We start from the raw sequence: 25,372 nt of genomic DNA on the forward strand, positions 1-25,372 counted from the left end.
CCAACTGCAGCATCAACCAACCCCACATCATTTACTTACTTAAAAAAAGAAAAAGGAAAAGAGGTCTGAGGTGGCTGAAGGTCAGGTTAGGTGGAATGCAGCAGCATTTACACACAGTGAACACACACACACACACACTAATACACACTGGCATTCGTTCTGCTTTCAGAGTTGTTTTCAGCTGGTATTCAAACCCTCAGAACAGTGAAATCCCCCTCCCTCCTCTCCAAAGATCAGGAACGGCAGACTGTATGACATCACGCCCAAACCCTCCACCGCCCCACCCAGAACACCAGAATCCCAGCCCAAGAAAAATCAGATTCTTTTTTTATATCACTCTGGAAACACTTTAATCTTGGCTGTGCTTTCTGTCCTCAACTCGTCTAATCCTCCTCTCTTTTATTATTATTATTATGGTCTGGATAGACTAAGCATGACCCTGAGGTCACTGTGCCCAATCCTGACCATCGACTAGAGGGATATAGTGAATGAAGTTACACTTATATAGCACCTTTCTAGAAACCCAAAGAACCCTTTATAATAATTTTTTTCACACATAGCCATTTATATTCAGCACTCATCCACACACTGGTGAGAAGCGGCAGCCAATAGTAGACAGCGTACTGTCAACCGGAAACAACCGTGCACCTGGAGGACTGCATCGGTCACTACAGCATTTTACCCAGGACACAGTTACACATACATTTACTTACATACAAACTTACATAACAATTTTACTGACTGGTAACATTCATACAGAAGGCGCACTGGACATTGGGCTTTGGGGTTCTCTGAAGTTCCATTCGATACCTTTTGGATTTGATGGAGTGTCAGAATTAATAATACAGTGGTCAAGTGAGGCTGAATGCAATCAGATTCTCACATCCGATGTTCCAATCTCTAGTGTAATTCCTTTCAACCTGAACTGCTTGAATTTCTGCACCAGGTGTGGTATTAAGTTATCCAAGAGCAGTGTGTAAGACTGGTGGAGAACATGCCAATAGGCATGATACTGATGTCTGATGTAAAACTTTATGAATATGAACTTGATTTCTGTGCATTGTTTCAGCCATTTCTCATTTTCTGCAAACAAATGCTCTAAATGACGATATTTCTATTTGTAATTTGGGAGAAATGTTGTCTGTAGTTTATAGAATAAAACAACAATGTTCATTTTACTCAAACATAAACCTGTAAATAGCAAAATCAGAGAAACTGATTCAGAAACTGCTCTCTTCATTTTTTCAGAGCTGTATTTGTGTGTGTGTGTGTGTATGTGTGTGTGTGTGTGCGTGCATACAGTGTAAGCTAGCTAGATGTATAATAGAGGTGTTGTATGAGTTTTTGCAGGGCTTCTAATAACAGGCCTGCAGGGGTGGATATTCTACCCCACACACTCCTCCCAGTCCTCCTGAGCTCAAAACACACCACTTCAAGCCTTCAGGCACATTCTATTCTTAGCAGAAACATAGAACATTATAAAGGTTTTAGCACCACTCTAACCCGGGGCTGTAAGATTAATCTTATTTTTATTGTTATTCATGATAAACATATTAAATAAGCTTAATTTATCGCATTTCACATTAAGGTCTAAGTGTGAAGTGATATTTCATGGTATTTCCGTGATAATGCTACTTTTTGCAATATTAGAAATTACTGAATTAAAATATATATATATTTCAAGAATACACTACTGCAACAAAATGAAAGTTCAATTTCATTTATTACATATGATATGATATGGCACACCCCTAACTGAGATATTAAAAAAATACAAGAATTTTTCAGATTTGTAACACAAGTCAATGATCCTGAATGTTGTGTTACTAATAATAATGCGTTCCAAATATCTCGATATATTCAGGATTAAAGTAAAATAAATGATACTGGACAGATATAATCTGTCTCTAGTAGATTTATAATGGGAAATGACAACAGTGTGAATTTTTATTTTGATAGAAACAGTAATAAAGTAGTACCCTGATGTGATAATTAAGGGTGGGAGATATGGTACGATATTTCAGGGTATAATATCGCTCATATATTAGCGATATTAATGCATATCATACGAAATGGCAAATCCCTATACTTAAGTATATAGTTACAATTTATACCATCTATCTATCTATGTATACATGTATATATGTACCTATCTATGTATATATGTATCTATCTATGTATGCATGTATGTATGTATGTATTTATGTATGTATGTATGTATGTATCTATGAATGTATGATATGGCACATCCCTACACTTACGTATATATTTACGTACAGACCATATGTATACATGTATATATCTATCTATCTATGTATATATCTATCTATCTATCCATCCATCCATCCATCCATCTATCTATGCATGTGAGGCCATACATCAGTTTTCTGAACTGGGCAGGACAGATATTATACAGATAAACTGCTTCTTGCTGTGCTGAGCGACTGTAGCAGTCATAGCTATTCACTGCTACTGCAAATTGCCTGTATTTAAAAACACGCTAATTGTACACATTGATCATAATTATTAACATCTGAAAGGGTATGATTACCTTTTTTTGTTTGTTTTTTGACCTCCCGCAGTATGCCATTAAAATAAGTACAAGTCTCCTCCCCACCGCAGAGATTAAAGAGCCCATCTCACAGAAAACCACACAGAATGTTCCTTTACTTTTTCAATTACAGAGTTTAAACTCCAGTAACTCACTTATTCCACAAAGTTGACATATGAACACTATTCTGAATAAATGATAGGGATGTCCTTGAGTATCAGCCGAGACTGATCCAACCTGATGTAATCTTTTTGTTTGTAAAAATGTAGCCATACAGTTTAGATAAAACTTAGATAATACTGTTTAGACTTAATCCTGAAATAAAATTCACTTTATTTTGGCCAAATCCCATTTCACCCCTTACCCAATTCTTGTTAGTCTGGAGGGGTTGATTAGGGGAAGGAATAGGGCTTGTTAGCCCTTAATACAGAGATTTTTCAGAGGCACACTTCAAACCGAGGGGTATGAGAATCACTGGTAAGATGCCAACACAAAGTGAAGCTTAGCACGATTTTACCAGAGTTTAATGTGTAGTTTTAATGATTTATGGCTGGATTTTTCATAACAAGCATAAAAAAAGATTACTAGTAGTTTGTCTCAGTAGCTAGATTGCAAGCTAACTTTCCAATTCCATCTTAAATGGTGCAATAGACGACAAAAGCTGCAGCACTTAATAAAAATAAAATAAAAATCTAAAATTAAAGTTAACTTCAGCTCCCCATCACAGAGGAATTAAAAAATGCACAATATTAATGAATTTCTGCACCATCACCTCCGCCGGAAGACATAAAATAAAATACGCCCTAAAGTTAACTAGTTAAAGCCCCCTTAGGTCGGATTGAGATTTTGTGCTCGTGGGCTCCCCCTACAGTTGTAGAGTGTAATAAATGTTTCTTTCTTGTTTTCTGGCTTTCACAGACATATACGGTCTCTTTCCAGCTTCTGCCAGAGTGTCTGTATGTTAGTTTATAAAGAATGAACCAGTAGTCCTTGTAGAACTGTTAGAACTAAAGGTCGGAAAGCAGGTCGCAGTTCTCACGAGCGTTTGTCGCGGCCGTCTCGGAAAACTTACAAAGTCTGGTTTGAGCTCAGAGGAGCTCCGGCACAGACACAAGAGCACCGCTGTTCCTCCTATTACACCTCAATGCAGCGCTGCAGTGAGTTTCAAGCTGTAATTTCACTGCTTTAAAAAGATCAGAAATCAAGGAAATCCTACCTAGTGCTGCTTTAACCAGCAGCAGTTAGGTTAATGAACTTTAGCGCTCCTGATGACGTATCAGGTGCTTGAATGGTTGCCCCAATTGTTAGGGTGCAGGACAGGGGGGGTTTCCAGGGATACACTGCCAGTGTGAAAAGAGCATGCTGTGGAGAAGAGGAACAGTGGAACGCCAATAAAATAGATTCAACAGCATCTCACAATGCAACCAGGCGGATCCACAAGATTTAAGGCATGTGAAGAAATGTGTGTGAGAGAGAGACAGAGACAGAGAGAGAGAGAGAGGGAACTCGAGATGCAGACAGACATGAAAACTGCAGGGAATTTGGAGTGTCTGAGTGATTGATGGAGTGTCTAAGTGAGGAACGGTATGTGTGCACGTGTGTATATGTGTGTGTACGTGTATGTGTGTGTGTGTGTGTGTGTGTGTGTGTGTGTAATAAAGTGGGCAGGGTCTCTGCTCTAGCATGGACAAACAAATCCGCCATCGATCAAACCCAGAGCACACACCCTGACCTGACTGACTGAGACTCCCTGAGTGACTGGAGTTCAGTGTTCAGAGAGATATCTGATCTAACGTAAAACTGTTGGCCTCAGTACAGTGTCCTGCATGGCCTGGTTGACTTTAAACTTCAGCCAATCTTAATTCAAGCCGAGACTATGGAACTAATGTGGATTTACACCAAAACTCTCTTCCCAAATCAACCAATCAACCAATCATAGCCAACCTTGAGCCCTAGAAAACAAATAAAGGGGCAATATGGATTAATCAGAGTCATGGGAGAGGGAGGAGTTAGAATAAAGTTGTGATTTTAAAGCAGAGGTCGGCTATTCAGTTTGGCTGCAAGCCAAATATTTTCCACGCCATTGCGTGGCAGGTGGGAAACTGCAAATAATTGAATTGAATCTGTGTCGCCAGGGTCATGTTCCAATACCCTCCGCTGTCCCGGTTAGTGAATTGAGACACTGCCAGGAAAAAGCTGCCCTTATAAGGAGATAGGGAGCCCAAGAATGGGTCGCGCCGATCGCGACAGAGAGAGAGGGGAGGAATGTAAACAAAAGCTCACCGGAGAATTTTTTCCAATTATTGTTCATTATAGTTCAAACAACCTCACAGGTCAGATGTTTCATGCTTGCAGGCCACATCTGGCCCACGGGCCGCCTGTGGATTAGAGTTTTTAAATCCAGAGGAAAAGTCTTTGAAAAAAACAAGGTGTTAATCCGAAGTGTCTCCTAAAGTGGCTACTAAAATTTGGACTAATCATAGTCAAGGGAAGGCTATGAAACCTAAATCAACCAATCATAGCCAACCTTGAGCCTCAGAAAACAAATTAGAATTTTGTACAAATTAGCATATAGTTTTTGAACCAGTGTAGTATTTTGGACCAAACTGAAAAAAAAATCTCAGGACAAATAAGGTGGTGATTTCCACCAATCAGAATCTTAGAGACACATCGAAACTAATCACAAAAGTAATCGGATGATTAACATCAAAAATCTTTAGCCAAATCAACCAATCACATGCAAGAAGATGTCTATGAATAAACAACCTGTAGATCTGTTAAAGGTCTCAAAACAAAGAGGGTGGTGATTTGAGGCAATCAAAATGAGGGAGATATGTCAGAACACACAAGTTGGTGATTTAGACCAATCAGAATCTGGGAGACATGTCATAATCAAAATCAAGGGCTGGTCTCAGAATAAACAATGTGGTTGTATGGACCAATCAGAGTCTAGAGTCAAGTCTCAGAACAAACTGGGTGTTTTCTGAAGTTGCTACTAAAGTAAAAAATTTAGACCAATCATAGAAAATGGGAGGTCTCAGAACCAATGAGATGGTGACCTGGACCAATTACAGCCAGGGGGAGGTGTCGCTAAATCTGGAGAAGTGGTAAATTATATAAATCAGATTTTTAAAGCTGGAGTGACTTTGCGATATAGGAAAGCACAGATCCATTTGAAGCCTTAAAAACATCTACAAGAACCTTAAATTGGATCCTGTGATGGACTGACAGCAAGTGATGTGATCCTTTCCCTTTGTGTTTGAGAGAAATCCTGCATCTGTAGTCAGTACTAACTCTTTAAACAGCTATTAAATATTCCATTTACAGAGCCGGATCCGTCCTGCAGTGGAAGCGTCTAAACTCGGAAGAGAGGAGCTAATGGAAGATGATAACTAAACAAATAAGCATTAAATAGAGCATTCAGCACTGCAGCTGTGAGAATCCTATGAATAATAGATGCTGCTCACACAGTTTAATATGGAAAACAGCTTTAGAACTGGCATAAATCATAGGAACAGTCTGAGAAATGAGTATTACAACAAACAGCGTAATCCTAATAATCCTAAACTAGTAATACAGAGCAAGAGCTAGAAAAGAGGTACAGAGTGCAGGAAACAGTGTCTGCATGTATTACATGGCAATAACAATAATAATCTCATATGTATTGCATTTTTGCAAGACTTATACTCCCAATATATATAAAAAATATTATTTTCTCAGTTCCAAACTTTCAAGCATAACCATTACTGCTTACATACTTTTATGCATCCTTGACGTTGATATTTAATCTTATGCAATGCACCTTAAACTCATTTAAAACAGATACAATCCGATCTCTCGCATTTAAACCAAAGTAGGTTCTACTGTCAGTAGGAGAACTTCAATAATATAGTCATTTAGTGGATGCTCTGACCCAGTTGACTGACCATAGTCAGTCAAAATGAGTCAGATCTTAAATGGGGCATATATAGCTAGTTATAACATATTATAGATAAAATAGATATATGGGCTATACAAAACATGTTCATGAAGTTATTTGCACAAAATCACTCTCACATAAAGATTAAGATCTATCCAGCTCTACTCCTAAAAGTTTCAGTCCTTTTCAGAATGAGCCGTTTAAGGGCTCTGACACTTTTATTTAAATAAGCTGTTGCTGGCCAATGTCAAGTTTACACTAAGCGTTTACCACATGTTAGTTTCATGCTTAACTGCGACAGAATTACAAAACTCATTTTTTAAAAGTACTTGCATTTCCCTAATCTGCACTTTTCCACCGATGTGGAACCAGTCTTGTGCCGAATTCAGCACCAACCAGCAGACCGAAATAGTGATTCGTAAACTAATCTAGTGGGTGGGGCTCTTGTGGGGGTTGACATGTGAAGGGTGGAGCCAGGGTAGTTCTGTGCAATTTTTTTTATTGTGATGTCACAATAAGAGAGCATCCAACAGCTCAATTTCTCCAACCTCCAACACACCAACTCTAAAAACAAATGTTTAGTTATTGTCTAAAATAGAGATGCTACAAGACACTCATTTAGCATTCTTGCTCTATTTTAATTTAATGCTTTTTAAAACCTTTTCAAAGACCTCAATACATATAATTTAAGGACCAAAAATGTAGTTATAACTTCTTCCAAGTAAAAAATAATTTATTGAATTGAAAATTAAAACTTAACATTTAGCAATATTCTTTTTAAATTTAGTTCCATTGTGATGCAGAACATGTTAGCATGTTAGCTAGCTCACTGCTAATGTTAGCTAGCTCTCCGCTAACCATAGTTTTCTCCCCAGTAACGTAGCTAACTAGTCACAGATGTTAACTCAGCTAACCTTAGTTTTCTACCGGTTAATGTTATCTAAGTCTCCGCTAATGTTAGCTAGCTCTACGCTAACCTTAGTTCTCTTCTCAGTAACATTAGCTAGCTTGCAGCTAATGTTAGCTAGCTCTCCTCTAACCTTAGTTCTCTCCCCAGTAAGGTTAGCTAGCTTGCCGCTAATTTTAGCTAGCTCTCCAGTCACCTTAGTTCTCTCCCCAGTAACTTACCGCTAATGTAAGTATGTGCTTTCCCACTGGCATTAAACAAACCATCTAAAAATGTAATACCTACAGCAATATTACAGTAAATTTAAGACAATTTAAGACCTGAATTATCAGGATTTTAATTTAAGACATTTTAAGACTTTTTAAGGACCTGCGCGAACCCTGTCATTAGCTACAAATGGCCATAATGTTTTGGCTTATTTGAACACTGTATATGTGAGCATCTTGATGTGATGAAAATGTTCCACACATTCTTCTCCACACACACTTCCACACCATCAGCAGCCAAAACAAACAAACAGCGTTCACACTGGAACACCTCAGCGTTACATAATCCCAGTTCAACACGCGTCCAGTTCCTGCACACTCCATCCCAGTAATCACACTCTGTAATCAGTAAAACGTCCGTCAGGAGAGGAATAAGGTGCGGCAGAGATAACGCTAAACCTGATACTGAGACACAGAGGGGACGGGGCCTCTCCCGAAAGGGCTGAACACTATACTGTCTGTTAATCATTAACACAGTACCGGACTTTCCAGTGCTGACATCACCGAATGCTGAGGTGTGCTGGGAGCGTCCTGACCAATCACGGGTCTGGATATGTCTGGTCGTATCAAGAGTTCAATACATTTGGACACAATATGTTAATAAGTTGCACCCATTATTAATACAAATGCACAACCACAGCTTGTCTAGTTCCTGTAGAAAAGTATATTGTTTATATTCCAATTACAATGAGTATTCCAAATAATTAAAACAAGTAAAACTGCATTACTGTGCTATAGGGGTGGGCAATATTATATCGTACACAATATATCGTGACACAGAAATATCATGATATTAAAAATCCATATCGTGATAATAGTGCTGTTCTGTCTATTAAAGTAGTCTATTATTTACTGTGAAGCTTTAGGTGTATTTATTGTATAATTGTTTTAGTTTGCAGTTTATATGCGTGCACTAAATATTCTGCAATATTTTTTGCTGCATTATATTATTTTATGCTATATTATTTATTTTGCCACATATGATTATTCTGTTATACTATTATACTATATTCCTGAAATGAATGAATTATTTTAGTTTTCCTATATCGCCAAGTATATCGTTATCGCAAAAATACCCTGAAATATCATGATATTATTTTAGAGCCATATCGCCCACCCCTACTGTGCTACTATATTATCACTCTATCAAATAATGATCTTAACATTAAAATGGGAATTATTTCTGAAGCAAATCAAATGTTATTTAGCCTAATTGGCCCCATTCTTAATGCCAGGTGTAGGTATAAAGAAGGGTATAAAGCCTCCCACTATTAAGCTGTGGAGCAGTGGAACTGTGTTCCCTATGCTGACAACTTTTATGGAGATGCAGATTTCATTTTTCAGCAGGACACTGCCAAAAGTACCAATTAGTCTTATATAATAGTCAAATTTTCTGAGACACTGATTTTTGGGTTTCAATTGGCTGTAAGCCATAATCATCAACAATAAAATAAATAAAGGCTTAAAATAGATCACTGTGTGTGTAATACTATATAATATATGAGTTTCACATTTTAAGCTGAATTAATGAAATAAAGTAAATTTTCAACAATATTAATTTTTTTTGAGATGCACTAGTACGCAGAAACTCTGTGCAATTACACAATCTCACCAGAGGGGTCTCCAAATCCCCAAATCCAAAACAACTTAAAGACTGTTGCTTTAATACAACTTCTCTGGATAATATCATCTCTACCATCAAAACCATTCAAATATGAGAATGTATACAGAACATGCCTCGTGGATTTATGCTGACACACACACACACACACACACACACACATATGTACACACGCCAAACACGTGGGGAATCCCTGACACAGCTGTCTCCATCCACCAGCTGTCCGGCTCCGCCCACATCAAGCCTGGCACTTCAAGGTAGCCGTTGCCACGCAACAGTCTAAATAATGCAAACTGCTAAGCATGCTGGGAGTGCACAGAGACCTGCAACGCTCCAGTGGAGTGTAGTCTCAAACACACACACATATACACACACACACACACATATACACACTCTTACCTTTCTTCAGCTCTGAGAACAACACTCTACTGCTGGGCGTTCGACACGGCAATCTGAGGATAGAGAGAGAGAGAGAGAGAGAGAGAGAGAGAGAGAGAGAGAGAGAGAGAGAAAGACAGAGAGAGAGAGAGAGAGAGAGAGAGGTTGAGTTAGTATTAGCTTGCAGGAACTAAAACAACCGTTACAGAATCTACCCTGACTGATGATCCTCTACCCTTTCATTTACTGCCCAACTGTTCTCTGTTTGTGTGTGTGTGTGTATGTGTGTGTGTCAGTTTAGAAGACATCTTAAGCTCTTAATTCCCCACCAGGGGTCCCATACTGTTTACACTCAACAAACCCTCCAGACATCAGACTTTCAGCCCCTCACACACTGATCTCACACACACATACATACATATATATATACACACACGCACGCATACAAATATTGTGAAAATTACACACACAAAGACAGCCAGTCTTTTGGTAAAGAAACAGATGCTAAGTTACTATCCTAGCCCTGTACAGCTCGCAACTTTAAGCTGGAAAACAGCAAGTCTGTAAAGAGGTAGCCTGAAAGAGTGTGATAAGTAGGGCTCAACGATTAATCGATACAGCCGACAAAGATTTAAATTTGTCAACTATAAATTTAATTATCGACTAATCATTACTAATCGTTTGAAACAGTACCGCATTACACAAAGTGCTGGGGACAGAAACACAACTGGGGACTTACTCACACAGTTTACACTCAACTTGGTCTGTGTCTCCAAAAGTGCCCAAACACAACAGATTACATATTTACTCATTAAATATCAGTATTCTCCACGTTTAAACAACATCTGGAAATTTAAATGGCGTTTAAATCTCATGATTAGCTGTTTTTCTGTTGTTTTTAGAGATGGAGGACATGACAGAAATAATTGCTGACTAATCGACTAATCAAAAAAATTATTGAAAAATAAAAAATAGTTGAAAAATCAAAATTGTTTTCAACCAAAACCACATATAATATCATATTTACAAGCACCAAAGTCATATGTTTGAATATCTGACGTGGACATGAAGGCAGCTTAATCCACAGATTGTATTGTTTTGGTGGATTGCTATTTCAGGGGTGCAGCTACCTAGATGTGTCCAATGCTTCTTAGCAAAGAAAAAGTTTGCACTATGCGCTATGGGTTTGTGCACTGCTGCATGTCCATATGTGCGTAACAAGCGTAGGTGTACACATGTTGGGTAAGTGTCTGTATTGACAATTCACTGCAAAGATAGCAATGAACGACAGTCAATGACTGTTGATGTCTGTCTAGGTTTTAATCAAATGTATTTTCCGTTGCAGAGATAGCAATACACCAGAAATTGACCTGAACACACCTCATTTCCAGACCTCTAAACCCATCAGTGTAGATATATTTACAAGCACCATTACTATTTAAGTGACGCAGGTGGAAGGTTTTAAAATAGACTGTAGGCGGGGTCAAAGATAGCAATGAGCATTGTGATGCGCCTTGAGCAGGGTAGAAGATAGGGACCAGGGTCTCTTACAGCAAACATGTCTAATCTGCTAAACTATATGTAGATTAAGGTAAAAAAAAGAAAAGAAAAAAGGGGGTTATTTAATAGTTCTGGCAAACTACTCGTATTAGAGCCCCTAAACCAGTATTAACACAATCCAGCTTCCAGCCCTTTCCAAACAGCTTTATGAGCTTAATTAATAAACCATTCATCCAAAGTTCACTTCTCACGTCCTTCTTCAGTGTGGGAGCGAAGTGAGAACGCAGAAGTGAGGAGGACAGAGGACACCTACACCTCACACAGAAAACAGAAGCACAGATGGAGAAGCTTTCCTCTAATAAAGGAGCTTTTTATTATATACTGTAAAGAACAAACACAGAAAAGGAATAACTTCTCCACTGTCAGTCGCAGCTCAGGTTCATGTATTAATGTCCGTTCTGTTCGTTTACCGGGTTCGTGTGACGGGTTCGCTCGGTTTCACGCTATACCTTTCCATGATCAGTTTCATTTTAATAATAAATGCATTGTTTAGACCTGAAATCTGATTGGCTGAGAGGCAAAGTAAACTCAGCTGATCTAAGGTGCAGCCATTGCTGACACAGCGTGAATCATGTCCATAGAAATGCAATGCAAAAAAACAGGATGCTTTGGAGCGGCCAGTCACAAATCTAAGGTCAACTGGAGGTATAAAGGTATAGATATAGTAGAGATGCAGCAAAATTAACCATACAAAATTAAACACTAACATTAAAGTACTCAACAGTTTGTACAACTTTTTACCACTGCATAAATGATAAAAAAAAAAAAAAAAAATTCTGCGTAATTTGGAAAAACACTCAAATATACCATGTTCCTATAAAACACAACAGATAATAAGGCACACTATCAAAATACGTCTTTTTCCTGGTCAATTTTCACATATAATTTTCACAAATTATAAAAAGCATTATGCAACACTAGTAAGGAACAGGGGTGTCGCCATGTTTTCCTTCTAATTTAGCAGCTGCTGGGTGCCGAGACCTGTAAAGCTAAGCTAAGTTAAACCATTTTCTTTTAAAGGCAAACGAGTCCTAGACGTTAATCTACACAGATTTCTCTCCTGAAATCTGTTTATTTGGGTGAGTAAAGCACTTCCGTTTATTTACAGTAGGCTAAGATTTCCAGATTTACACTAAGGCTGAGTGCAGCAGCATTAGCATTAGAGCTAACCGCTAGTGCTAATGCTGCCCAACAGCACTGCATTAAGGAACCCTGAGTTTTCCGGTAAGCCAGGGCAATATTAGCTAGCGGTTCATCCCACGTAGCTTGTTTTGTCACAGTAAACAAGAAGACTACAGTCTGATATACTCACCTTTGAACTGCAAAAGAGCTAGCACTTAGCGCGGTTAGCCGCTAATGCTAATGCTGCTCCAGCAGTGCTAGTCGGTGTTAGCAGCAGACTACAGGCTGATAATACTCACCTCTGAAAAGTGAAAGAGCTAGTGCTTAGTGGCTAATGCTAATACTAAGTTGCAACAGTGGCGGACGGATATCTGTTGTTGACTGTCAACTAATAATGTAAAATAACTTTTTTTCTAGTGAGGTGAATGTGCTATGATTTGTTTAATTTTTTTGGTAAAAGTAAAACATTGCTAAAACCAAATAGTCAAACATTTAAAAGATGGATTAAAAAAAAATAAAACCTCTGGCATGACTGGTCTGTCTTAGTTTTTTTTAAGGTTACATTAAAGCTTATCTGGGAAATGGCTCTGTACTGCCTTCCCAGAACTGTCTGGTATGTTTGCACGCCCAGATGTTTGGTGAACTCCTGTTTATCCTACCCAGCAACATACATGAAAACACCACAAACGTCTGTAAAGATACTTTTGTTAAATGCAAAGGGAAATTAAATTTCCTTATTTTGCTTGTAAGCTTCTAATCACAGTAGCCTACTTTTTCTAAAGTTTATTTGCATTAGTTTAGAGGTTAAAACATGACTTATTTAACTTTCTGGCTAACTGCACATGACGCTTATGAAAGTAAGCATGGTTTGTGGCAGCAGTGATGGCTGCTGGAGAAATACCAATGCCTCATCACTTCCTTTAAGCATAAAACGGGTTAGTACACGGAATACTTTGTGTACTAACCTGCCAAACCCGTACTATTAAGATTATACATTACAGTATACCTTACAGCATCTGTAACTGTGCTAAATTTACAGTAACTCACCACCCTGAGTCTTTATTATTTCCACATTAAACATGACAGGAACTACAGTATAATACACTGTTCAAAGTTCACTGTTCTGAGTCTGTGCTCAGACTACCGGCACAGCCTGAGCCGACCTGTGCTGCAGTGGAGGATTTAAATACAGGCTAAAGAGCTTCTGTTTGGGTCCTAAAAACAAATAGTCGTGATGTCAATATGCTATAATGTAAAAAGACCACTGTGTAAACTGTAGTGTCTCCTGGGTGTTCATGTTCATAAAAACTCATCATCTATGGGAAAATCAAGGTCAAGGAGTAAATGTTTCTGTAAAAAAGTGAAAAGTTTAACAAAAGAATGATCTAAATCTGATATAAACAAGAAACTTCTGAATAAAATTCTGAATTGCTGAACAGCTAAATGTTTTCTGATTCCTGGTAGGTTGTGGCTATGTGGTTGCTATTGTATTCCAGGTGGTTTTTATGGGGTTGGTAGCTGCTTGCTATGCTTTCCCTGGTGGTTAATATGGGGTTGCTAGGTGTTTGCCACGGTAGGGGTTGCTAGCTGCTTGCTATGGTATGTCTGGTGGTTTATATGGGGTTGCTATGGTATACCAGACAGTAATAATGGGGTTTCTAGGTGTCCGCATTAGGGGTGTGCCATATCGCATCGTATGCAGTATTATCGCATTTTTAAATATTGTGAACGATATTTTACCCTGAAATATGGTGCCATATCACCCTCCCCTAATTATTACATATGGGTACTACTTTTTTACTGTTTTTAGCAAACAAATTATTTACATTGTTCTCATTTCCCATTTTATATCTACTAGAGACAGATTATATCTGTTCAGTATCATTTATTTTACTTTAATCCTGGATATATGGAGATATTTGGAGTGCATTATTATTAGTATCATTGAATCTGATAAAATTCTTGTATTTTTTATATCTCAGGAGTGTGCCATATCATATCGTATGCAATAATACAATTTTATTTTCGTTTTGTTGCAGTAGTGTATTCTTTAAATATTTTTTCTTTAGAAAATGCAATGTTTTGTCATATCGGCAAGAGTATCGTTATTGCCAAAAATACCATGAAATATCGGGATATAATTTTTAGGGCCATATCGCACACCCCTAGTTTGCAATAGTATTTCAGATTGTGAGTACGAGATTGATAGGTGGTTGATATGACCTACTTGCTAGTTGCTTTAGCATTCTAGATGGTTGATATTGTATCTCAGGTGGACGCCAAGTGGTTGCTATAGTGTCTCAGGTGGACACAAAAGTGGTTGCCATGACGCCCCAATGTGCTTTGCTAAATGAAACTACTGTATAGCCTTTTTAGTGTCCTAAATCAAATAAAAACATTATAACCACATACATAATGTAAACACAATGAATCAGCAGCATTGAGACTATGAATCTGAGAGTGATTTACCAGGACAACAGAGCATAAATGAGTGATAAGCCCTGGGGCTGAGCTGAAGAGGAACTCCACACAGAATATGCTTTTCAGTTCCTTAATCCAGCTCAGAACAGATACTGAACAAAAGGTTAACGTGACTCAGTCACAAGACAAAGAGGTAGCCTACTGCACCAAAACACACAATGGATCAGTGTGCTGAAGACGGTCTGAAATACAACCAGAACCACTGAGCAGATCTCATCCAGCACAGTATCCTGCTGCTTCTAATGCTTCAAGTTCAGCCTCGGGACTCAAGGAACTGAGGACTCCTGAAATTATGAAAAATTTATCCCTGACATTTTTAGTGCATTTCATTAGTGCATATTTTTCAGCGTTCTTGCTCCATTTTAAAATACAAATTTAATGCTTTTTAAGACCTTTTTAGGACTAAATATATATTATATAAATATAATTTAAGGCACAAAAATGTAGTCATACCTTCTTAAGTAGAAAATAATTTATTGTTTTTAAAATTAAAACTTAATGTTTCCCATTTGTTATCAAATTTCTTTTTCAATTTTGTCCCATTGTGATACAGAACATGTTAGCATGTTAGCTAGCTCTCCGCTAACCCTAGTTTTCTCCCCGGTAATGTAGCTAGCTTTCCGCTAATGTTAATTCTGCTAACCTTAGTTTTCTCCACAGTAACGTTAGCTAGCTCTCCCCTAACCCTAGTTTACTTCCTGGCAATGTAGCTAGCTTGCCGCTAATGTAAATTCCGCTAACCTTAGTCCTCTCTCTAGTAAAGGTAATAAGCTCACCGCTAATGTTAGCTAGCTCTACGCTAACCTTAGTCCTCTCCCCAGTAAGGGTAACTACCTCGCCGCTACTGTTAGCTAGTTCAATGCTAACCTTAGTCCTCTCCCTAGTAAAGGTAATTAGCTCACCGCTAATGTTAGCTAGCTCTACGCTAACCATAGTCCTCTCCCCAGTAAGCATAACTAGCTCGCCACTTATGTTAGCTAGCCCTACGCTAACCTTAGTTCTCTCCCCAGTAACTCGCCACTAATATTAGTATGTGCCAAGATTTTATTTTAAGACATTTTAAGACTTTTTAAGGACACGTGGGGAAGCATTTTTTTTTGTTTTTACCATTGTACAACCCTGCCCTATTTAAACCCCCATGCATTTCAGAGAGATTACTCCCTCTAATGCTAAAGAGTAGAATATTGTTATATGTACATTTACACATAAATGTAATGTAATGCACTGGAGTCCTCAGTTCAAGTCCCTATCTGGGAGGAGTTGCCATGTTCTCGTTGTCTCCGTGTTTATTCCCTTCAGGGACTCCAGTTTACTCCTAAAGTCCAAAAACATGAACTGAGGCCTCCTGAAATTATGAAAATTTAATCACTGACATTTTTAGTGCATTTCATTAGCCTAAAACCAGAGCAAAACAGATTAAATATGTCCATATTTTGCTTGCTTGCCTCATCATAAATGTTACTGGTGTAAACGGGGAAAAAATACAACCTATAAACCCATACAGTTTATTAAGCTGTGAATGGTATACCTGGATGTGGGTTTGGTTAGTCTTTTAATTGCTTATTTTTAGGGTTAAGTCACTATGTGTTTGCCTTGGTTAAACTGAGCTCTGAGTGGTCCAGCAGACTAAAGCACTGCCACAAACATCAGGAGATTGTCGGTTCGAATCCTGTTCATGTAGCTTGCCATCAGCTGCCGGAGCCCGGAGAGAGCACAATAGTATATGCTGTATATGGCGCTGTTTCCCCTCATCTCATCACCACTAGGGTGATGTGGATCAGCACAAGGCTGCGTCTGTGAGCTGATGTATCAGAACCGAGTCGCTGCGCTTTCCAAAGCGTTAGCGCTTTGATGCTACTCGGCAATGCTGCATCAGCAGCAGTTCAAAAAGAGGCGAAGTCTGACATATGTGTCGGAGGAGGCATGTGTTGGGGCATAACCAGTGATAGGGGGATACAAATTTGCAAAAAATAAAAATAAAAAAGAGCCTGTGATTAGTTAGCGTTGTTTAACCTTTCTTGGCTAGTCTATAAAAATGCTTAGCTTTCTTATTAGCCTCAAATTGCTTAGCCTGTGATTGATTAGCTTTGGTCATTAGCTTGTGATTGCTTGGCTTGTTAATTAATGACTGTTAGGCTGTTATGGGTGAGCTTTGGTTAGTTTCTTATTGGCTAGCTTAGTCTTTAGTTGTTCAGCCTGTGATTGGTGAGCCTAGGTTAGCCTGTGATGGCTTAGCATTGTTTTACTTGTGATTATTTAGCCTGTTATTGCTTGATTTTAAAATGATATGAAACTACAAAACTCAAGGTTTAGTTTCAGCCTGTGTTAAAAATGAGATCTTAGTTATGGCTGCAGAGGAAGAGAGAGAGAGAGAGCAAAAGGGAGAGAGAGAGAGAGAGAGAGAGAGAGAGAGAAAGAAAGAAAAGGCGAACAGACAGATATTTATAGTTGATAGTATTATTATTGCTTGACTAGTCAGATTTCCACTGATGACCGCGTTCCTCAGAAGCCCAGGATTTAAAGAGGACACGAAGCACGACAGCAAGGGCAAGATGAGGCAGGAGGAGGATGATGATGAGGAGGAGGAGGAGGAGGAGGGATGGAGAGAGAAAGATAGAGAGAGAGAAAGATAGAGAGAGAGAGAGGTTTGAGAAGTCCTACACAGCGACTCCAGTTCTTTTCTTGTGGAAATGCTCCTCAGGACGGACGCACAGACGCTGATGTGGACTGACGGGTATTGCATAATGACCGCAGAAACAGGGCCACCAAAAAACAGGACAGTGGTGCAGAGAAATGACAAAACCAGCCAACAGCACAAAAAATACGCGTGGGATGCTTCAGCACATATCCTGGCAATTAATTGCATCATACATGTTCGTATTAAACCCTATAAAGAAAGGTATGGAGCTTTATATTACATCCACAAGCAACATTTTAAACATTAAAATAAAAAAAATATATACTATTATTCCATCCATGGATTGCTTTTACATGGATTGCACATGTTAGGCCCTATTTTTGAGTGCCAAGTCCTCTGTAATGATATCACCATGCCCAACAGGAAGGGAATAATAACAATAATATTTTAATCCATAGAATCAAGTTTTACCACACTCTCCCTCTGCCAACCACTAATTTTCCATTTACAATAACTTCAAAGCAGTGATTATATCACAAATATGGCCGATTACTATTTCTTTGCAACCAAATTACTTAGGTGGAATTAGGGCTGCACAATATTGGAAAAATTTTACCTTGTAAATCTTTTTTCGACTATATATATTGCGATATTAAACAATGCAGGGCCCATGATGTCACCAGCCCCGCCCCCACCTGCACGCTGTCTCACAACCGGACCAATCAAGAGTTAAGTCAGCGCTGAGCACTCAAAACCCGAGGAAAACAGCAAAACAACAGTAATCAGCCCTTTAATCAGGCATTTAAATGGCTATTTAAAAGGTAAATAAGAGCGTTTTTTCTGGGATTAAAAGTGTGAATTCAGCTCTAACTGGAAATATCTGCACTACAAAAATGTGCTGGACTGAGGTGCACAGCTTTCCACACGTGTGTTTACAAGCACATGCCCAACCATGTTGATGGAGGCCATGCGGTTGCCTCGTGTTTACTGGGTTTCATGGCTAAATTGGAGCAGCCTGGTGGCCAATCTTCATTAATTGCACATTGCACCAGTAAGAGCAGAGTGTGAAGGTTCAATTAGCAGGGTAAGAGCACAGTTTTACTCTAAATATTGCAATGCACTCAACATTATGGGTGACACACCAGAGTTCAAAGGAGGTCTTCCTGGCGCATCTGTGACCAAGACAGCAAGTCTTTGTGATGTATCAAGAGCCACGGTATCCAGGGTAATGTCAGCATACCACCAAGAAGCACCAACCACATCCAACAGGATTAACTGTGGACGCTGTAAGAGGAAGCTGTCTGAAAGGGATGTTCGGGTGCTAACCTGGATTGTATCCAAAAAAACTTAAAACCACGGCTGATCAAATCACGGCTGAATTCAATGATCTCCTCAACTCTCCTGTTTCCACCAGAACTGTCCGTCACCACAATAAATTATTGTGCGCTAAAACCAGGTGTTTCAGTTTCATTGTCCAACACCTGTATGTACCTGTTTGCAACTCTGTATCTAGTAGTGTGAAAAGTTTATCTACAGCCAATGAGAGCACAAATCATGGGGTTGATAAGAAAGTCATGGGACTTTATTATTTTCCATCCATATTTTTTCTTTATGTCACGTAACGTCACATCACGTTATACCATGTCTGCTGGTCCAGCTGACCTGAATTATCCACACAATATAAAAAACAGTGTTACAAGATCATGAGAAAATCTAAACTACAGTAAAATGATTTTCCACCCACAACAAGAGCCAAAAAAAGATGCAGAAAACCATGTGTATGAGGTCATATCGATGGTTTAGGTCATGGGTCATCCCCCCCACCCCTCTCCAGTTCTCCTTCGGCCTCCAGACTCATCTCAGCCTGAGCCAACTGCACATCTGGAGGGTGTGTGAGTGGGTGGGTCCCGTGGTGTTTCAGGATGACATACAATGTGTTTCCAGAAGCATATGGTGGAGCGAGTGCCCTGGGGGGTTTTCTTTACCAATCAGTGATACACCCCTCTGACCCGGCCCCATAAAACCAGCCCAATGAGCTCTACAGCACCAAGCAGCAGACCATAACTCACACCAAGCACTACTACTACTATCTGTTCTATATATACTAGAAACCGTTGAAGCTCAGCTCACTGGTATAGCTGATCATGATTTTTTTTTTTTCAGGGCACCATCAAAAAATGATTGCTTTAAATTAGTTTTTAAATAAGTTATTTGTTTGATTTATTTTTATTTATTTATTTATCTAATTTGTTTTTTTTATTCTTATGTTTTTATTTTGATTCCTATGTTCATTGATTTTTTTATAATTCTTGTTTTTTTACTTTACTTTTACTATTATTATTATCTTTTTCTTCATTTTATATTTTATAAAGTCTTTATTTTAATGTGTCAAATATATTTATGGTCTTTTTTAGATTTTACTATATATTTTTTTCTTTTTACATGCATAATTTTTATCATCTATATCAAATGTCGGTTTAAATTATATATTTTTTGTAACTATTTTGTTTCTTATTATTTCTAATTTCTTATTAAATGTTTTTTATCCCTTTTAAAATGTAAATGCTCGGTGGCATTGAAAATGAGGATCACCATCAATGTACTCCTGAGTGAAAAAAAAAAAGTTTAATAGATCGATTAGTTTATATGGTTCTGCTATCTCCTTGTGGATTCATTTTTGCAATATATATATATATATATATATATATATATATATATATATATATATATATATATATATATATATATTATTAAATCTGATAAAATTATTTTATTTTTTAATATCTCAGGGTGTGCCATATTATATAGAATGCAATAATAAAATGAAAATTTAATTTTGTTGCAGTATATTTTCCTGAAATATTCGTTTGAAATATTTTGTCATATTGCCAACAGTATCGCTATCGCGAAAAATACCATAAAATATCATATTATTACTTTAGGGCCATATAGCCCACACCTAGTTGGCGGGTTAGTTGGCGGGGTCAGAGGCTAAAACGCAAAAAATAGATCCTAATGACTGAAACTCTGCTGTCAGAGATGCCAGAGCTTAAACTTAGCATGATTCCTTAGCATCTGATCACACATCCACAACCTTTATATCGGTTAGTAAAGAAAATATAATTCATACTGCTTCTGATTCAAAATGCTACCTGCCAACCAGCTACAATAGCAGGCCCTGTTTTGGCTGATGGATGAGGGTGATAATAACAGAGTCAATGACAGCCACAAACCTCTCCACCCTCTCTCTCTCTCTTTCTGACACACACTCTCACACACACAGACACACACTCACACACTGACACACAACCAGATGGTAAAATGTGCTTCAGATGGCAGGTGATTGTGAGCACAGGCCGAGAGCAGGGCTCTACTAATGACTCTGCACAGCAGCAACAGACTGTCTCTGCCTCCAGAGATCTGGGTGAAACTGAACGCATCAGTTAGCCTCTAACTCTACTGTACTGTACACTCATCCTTACAGAGCACACACTGCTCCAACTCAAAAAAATAGAACATCATTAAGAAGTTACTTTATTTCAGTAATTCATTTCAAAATGTAAAACTCATTATATAGATGTATTACACACAGAGTAAATTACAATATTGTAATTTTCTAAGACACTTATTTTTGGGGTTTCATTGGCTGTAAGCCATAATCATCAACAATAAAATAGATCACTCTGTGCTTAATACATCTATATACATACCTGTCAAGTCTCCCGTTTTGGCCGGGAAACTACCGTATTTTACCTCTCTTTCCCGCCGTCCTCCCGTATTAGTATTTTCCCGTAAATTTCTCGTATTCCCGTAAAAAATAAAAAACATATTAACGAGAGATTAATAAAACTCTTAAAGCCAATCATGGTGCCAGTTCAATGAGAAAGTCCCGCCTTTCAAAAGAAACAGCCAATCAGCTGGCTGGATTTGCGGAGCGCAGAGGAGGGTCAGTGTGAGAAAGCCCCCCACCCGCCCCCACCACCCCCAACCCCCCTCGCCGGATCCATACTGATCAGCTAATAAACAATCCTTTACTGAGTTACCTGTTAAAATCCCACAGCCCACTGTGGACCATAACTCGATGATTATGTAAATCCAGCAGTGTATTAGACACCTCATACCACCACTTACTTTATTAGCCGGAAGTACTCCCGAGCTGTTTTGGTTGCCTGCTAGAGGAATATTAAATAAAGATTATTAATTGTGTAGGCCCCTTAGAACTGATATTTATTAATATTTATTTAAATAATTTGTTCCTTTGTATTATAAAAGGTAAAAGAACAAATGAGAAACAAGTGAATTGTTTACATTATTACATTGCCACATGAAATCCATCCTTTAGTAAAAGCTCATTTTGCAGAATTTGTGCACCCTTTTGTTCAAATCCATTGAATAAAAAATATATAACATAAGAGAGTGCATTTAGAAAAGTGTTTTCATTTAGGCTGTATTATAAGAATTACATATGTAGGAATGTCCACAACATTTCAATGTCAACAAAGGTAGGCCTATTAGATTCTGATCATCTAATCATAGTTTGTAAGTCGTTCACAGGTGGTTATTTTAGATTTCTAGTCAACCTGTCTTAAAATGGAAGGGATACTGAACCTCTGTTGGGCTGGTGGGACGGCTCAGAGTGGACAGCGGAAAATTTCCCTTATTTTTTAATTCAAAACTTGACAGGTATGCTATATAATATATGAGTTTCACATTTTTAACTGAATTACTGAAGTAAAATAACTTTTCAATGATATAACATTTTTTTGAGATGCACTAGTACTGCTGAACAGCTCTAAAACAATAAGACCAAACTGGCAACCAGTGTTAGAATTTTACAATCTGCAGCTGAGGCTGAGCAATTAACTCAAACTGAACTGAAACATTCAGAATCTCTAACTGACATAATAATGCCAGTGTCAATTATTGGGGTGGGAATCACAGGGCATCCCAGGACATAATATAACACATTAAATTGCCCACTATAACAATAACATTATTATAATACTCGATATATCAAGGCAAGACATAGAAAGTCTAGAGCACCTGTGCTTTAATAAATATATTGATATTTGACGCCACGTATCAATAATATATCACAAACTACAGCTAAACAATATTGTGATACTGATATTTTGTCCCACCCCTATTAATTATTATATATATATATTTTTTAAATAGTTTGTATACAAATTTAGATAATGGGGACATATTGTACCTCTTGTGGGCTCAGAACCAAGTCGCTGCGCTTTCCTGCGCTGTGATGCAACTCAGCAATGCTGCATCAGCAGCAGTTCAAAAAGAGGTGGAGTCTGACTTCACATGTATCAGAGGAGGCGTGTGTTAGTCTTCACCCTCCTGGTGTGTTGGGGCATCATTAGTGATAGGGGGAGTCCTAATGAGTGGGTTGGGTAATTGTCTGTGTAAATTGGGGAGAAAGTGGAGGAATGAAAAAATATAATAATAATAATAATAATAATAATAATAATAATATTAAAAACTATATAAATCATACCTCTTTTTACACAGAATAGAAAGAAGAATAGGTATATGGGCTGTACAAAACACATTCATGATGTCCTGATGCACAAAATCACTCTCATATAAAGAGATCTTAAGAATTGTTTCAAATCAGAATGAAATTCTTATAATAATAATAATAATAATAATAATATTCAGAAAGAAGAAGTTCTGGAAACAGTATTTTCCAGATATCTTGAGGCAGAAAGCAATTAATAATAATACTTTCTGTAGATCAGTTTATGATTTCACTGGAAGTCAATGTAAAAAGATTGTATTCCAGTTTTTTCAGGAGCATTTTATTGGTCAATTTTCATAAAGGGCAAAACCGGTGTTTTAGTGGGTGTAGTGCGCTGTGATCAGCAATTTAAGTCAAATGCCTGTTTTCCACTACTGTCACATTTAATATTATTGTAGAAACTTTTTTTCACTGTATTGTGACACCTCTAACACACACACACACACACACACTCTAGTAGATCAGTGAGGGAGTAAAAAGATCAGTTTGGATCATCTCTGCAGAGACCCAGATTCAATTTCATGCATGGTTGAGACTCAGGCGTGTAACTGCAGTGTATCAGATTGTGTTGTATTGTAATGTAATGTATTGTACTGTATCACAATAGAGTGTCACATCATGAGTAGTGTGTAGTATTGTAATTTTGCAACAACAACCTGAAGCATTTCATGCATCATATCAGATACCCATGTTTTTCTGTGATGCTGTAATGAAATTTAAGTGTTTAAAGTCTTGTAGGTTAGTCAGTTCACTGTTTCTTCAAATGCATAATGCAAACAGCTCAGTATCTATTGGTTAGGTCATTTAAAAGTGTGTTCTTCATGAAAACAGCATCAACTATGAAATAAACAGATCATTTCTTCATCACCTCTTCCAGTCTACTAGATGAAAGCATCATGGAGGGGAATTCAAATGTGGATCAAATTGAGCAACTTGTACCAAAGGAAATTCAAATAAAACATTTATTAAAATAAACATTCAGAAATCTTCCAACAATACACTGAAGTTCTTTAACTTTACTTTTACAACTAGCAAAAGACATAAATGAACACATGCTAAATGTACTCACAGATTATCAGAGATTATTTTATTCTAAATGACAGATAATTATCAGCAATAGTCCGGATCTAGAATGAAGTGTTATATTTATATATATATATATATATATATATATATATATATATATATATATATTGTTACGACCTGGTCTAGGTCAGCCCGTAACATAGAATAACGAGGCCCCCATGCCCTCCTGGTTCCCCAACCACACATACTCCTGTTAGTCAAAAGGTTTAGTTTATTTAACAAATTGTAAAGAATACAAGGCTTATTTTGTTTATAATAAAATTAATACATCTTCTAAATAAAATAAAATAAATTATACATATACACATACTATAGTTGTTCACCCATAGTAGTGATACGAGAGACAATAACAGCTCAGCAGCCACATGTCTTGCCTGTCATGGAGCGGGTTTCATCTTTCAGGTAATGAAACATTTCTTTTCAGCAGGACAACGCTTGTCCACACACAGCATATATATATATCATATTAATATCAAATTATTATTAATATACAAATTATTCATTCCCATGGCTTATAATAAGTCAGAGGATTCAATTTTATGCATCTTATTAGGATTTTCCAGTCTCATCATGCCTCAGGCACTCCAGTATATGTGTATGGGCGGAAAGGTGGAATGGAAAATCCCAGTAACTAAGAAGCTGGAGAACATGAGGTCAACTCTAGTACCATACACACACACACACCTACAGCTAAGACCCAGCAGTAGAAGCCTCAGACTCTCCAGTATGTGTATGGACTGCACCTTTTAAGGTGGAATTTTAAGGTGGAATGGAAAAGAACTGGAGAACATGAGGCCAACTCTTGTACCATACACACACACACACACACACACACACACCTACAGCTCAGACCCAGCAGCAGATAGCAGGACCTGCTGTCTGTCTATCTGTCTGTATGTCTACCAGTCTGTCTACCAATGCCTACCACCTAACACCACGCTCCCTCCAGTCTGGGCACTGGTAGACAGATAGATAGACATACAGATGGACAGACAGATAAATAGATAGATACCTAGACAGATAGAGGGGTACCCGGCCTGAGTGCGTACCCACGCGTGCCAATCCCTCCCCAACAAAACTCACCTCTGAAACCGGAGCTGATCCGAATTATAAATCCCAATCCGGTTTTCTTCTTGTTCTCCACCTCCTCTCTCCTTCTCTCTACCTCCTCTCTCCGCGTGCACTGCCCCTCTCATTCACCTTAAACTTGCCGGATCCTCGCTATTGTGTGACATGCACGCGCACACACACACATACACACACACTCTCACACACACAACCCTGCTGCATTGAGCCCCGCCCACCCT

The 25,372-nt window shown here is 38.1% G+C and overlaps 1 protein-coding gene across 2 annotated transcripts in view; it reads right to left on the reverse strand.

Annotated features, from left to right (window-relative positions):
- pak1 (p21 protein (Cdc42/Rac)-activated kinase 1) overlaps window positions 1–25,372 on the reverse strand; it is an 88,261-nt gene extending 62,889 nt beyond the window's left edge. For both annotated transcript variants that reach the window (XM_049483725.1, XM_049483726.1), the window contains exons 1-2: window positions 25,149–25,372; window positions 9,664–9,716 (exon numbers count right to left, since the gene is read on the reverse strand). The gene's annotated coding sequence lies outside the window, so the exon portion shown is untranslated. The remainder of the gene's footprint in view (window positions 1–9,663; window positions 9,717–25,148) is intronic.

The sequence above is a fragment of the Astyanax mexicanus genome, chromosome 9 (assembly GCF_023375975.1).
Source record: "Astyanax mexicanus isolate ESR-SI-001 chromosome 9, AstMex3_surface, whole genome shotgun sequence".
Classification (NCBI taxonomy): domain Eukaryota; kingdom Metazoa; phylum Chordata; class Actinopteri; order Characiformes; family Acestrorhamphidae; genus Astyanax; species Astyanax mexicanus.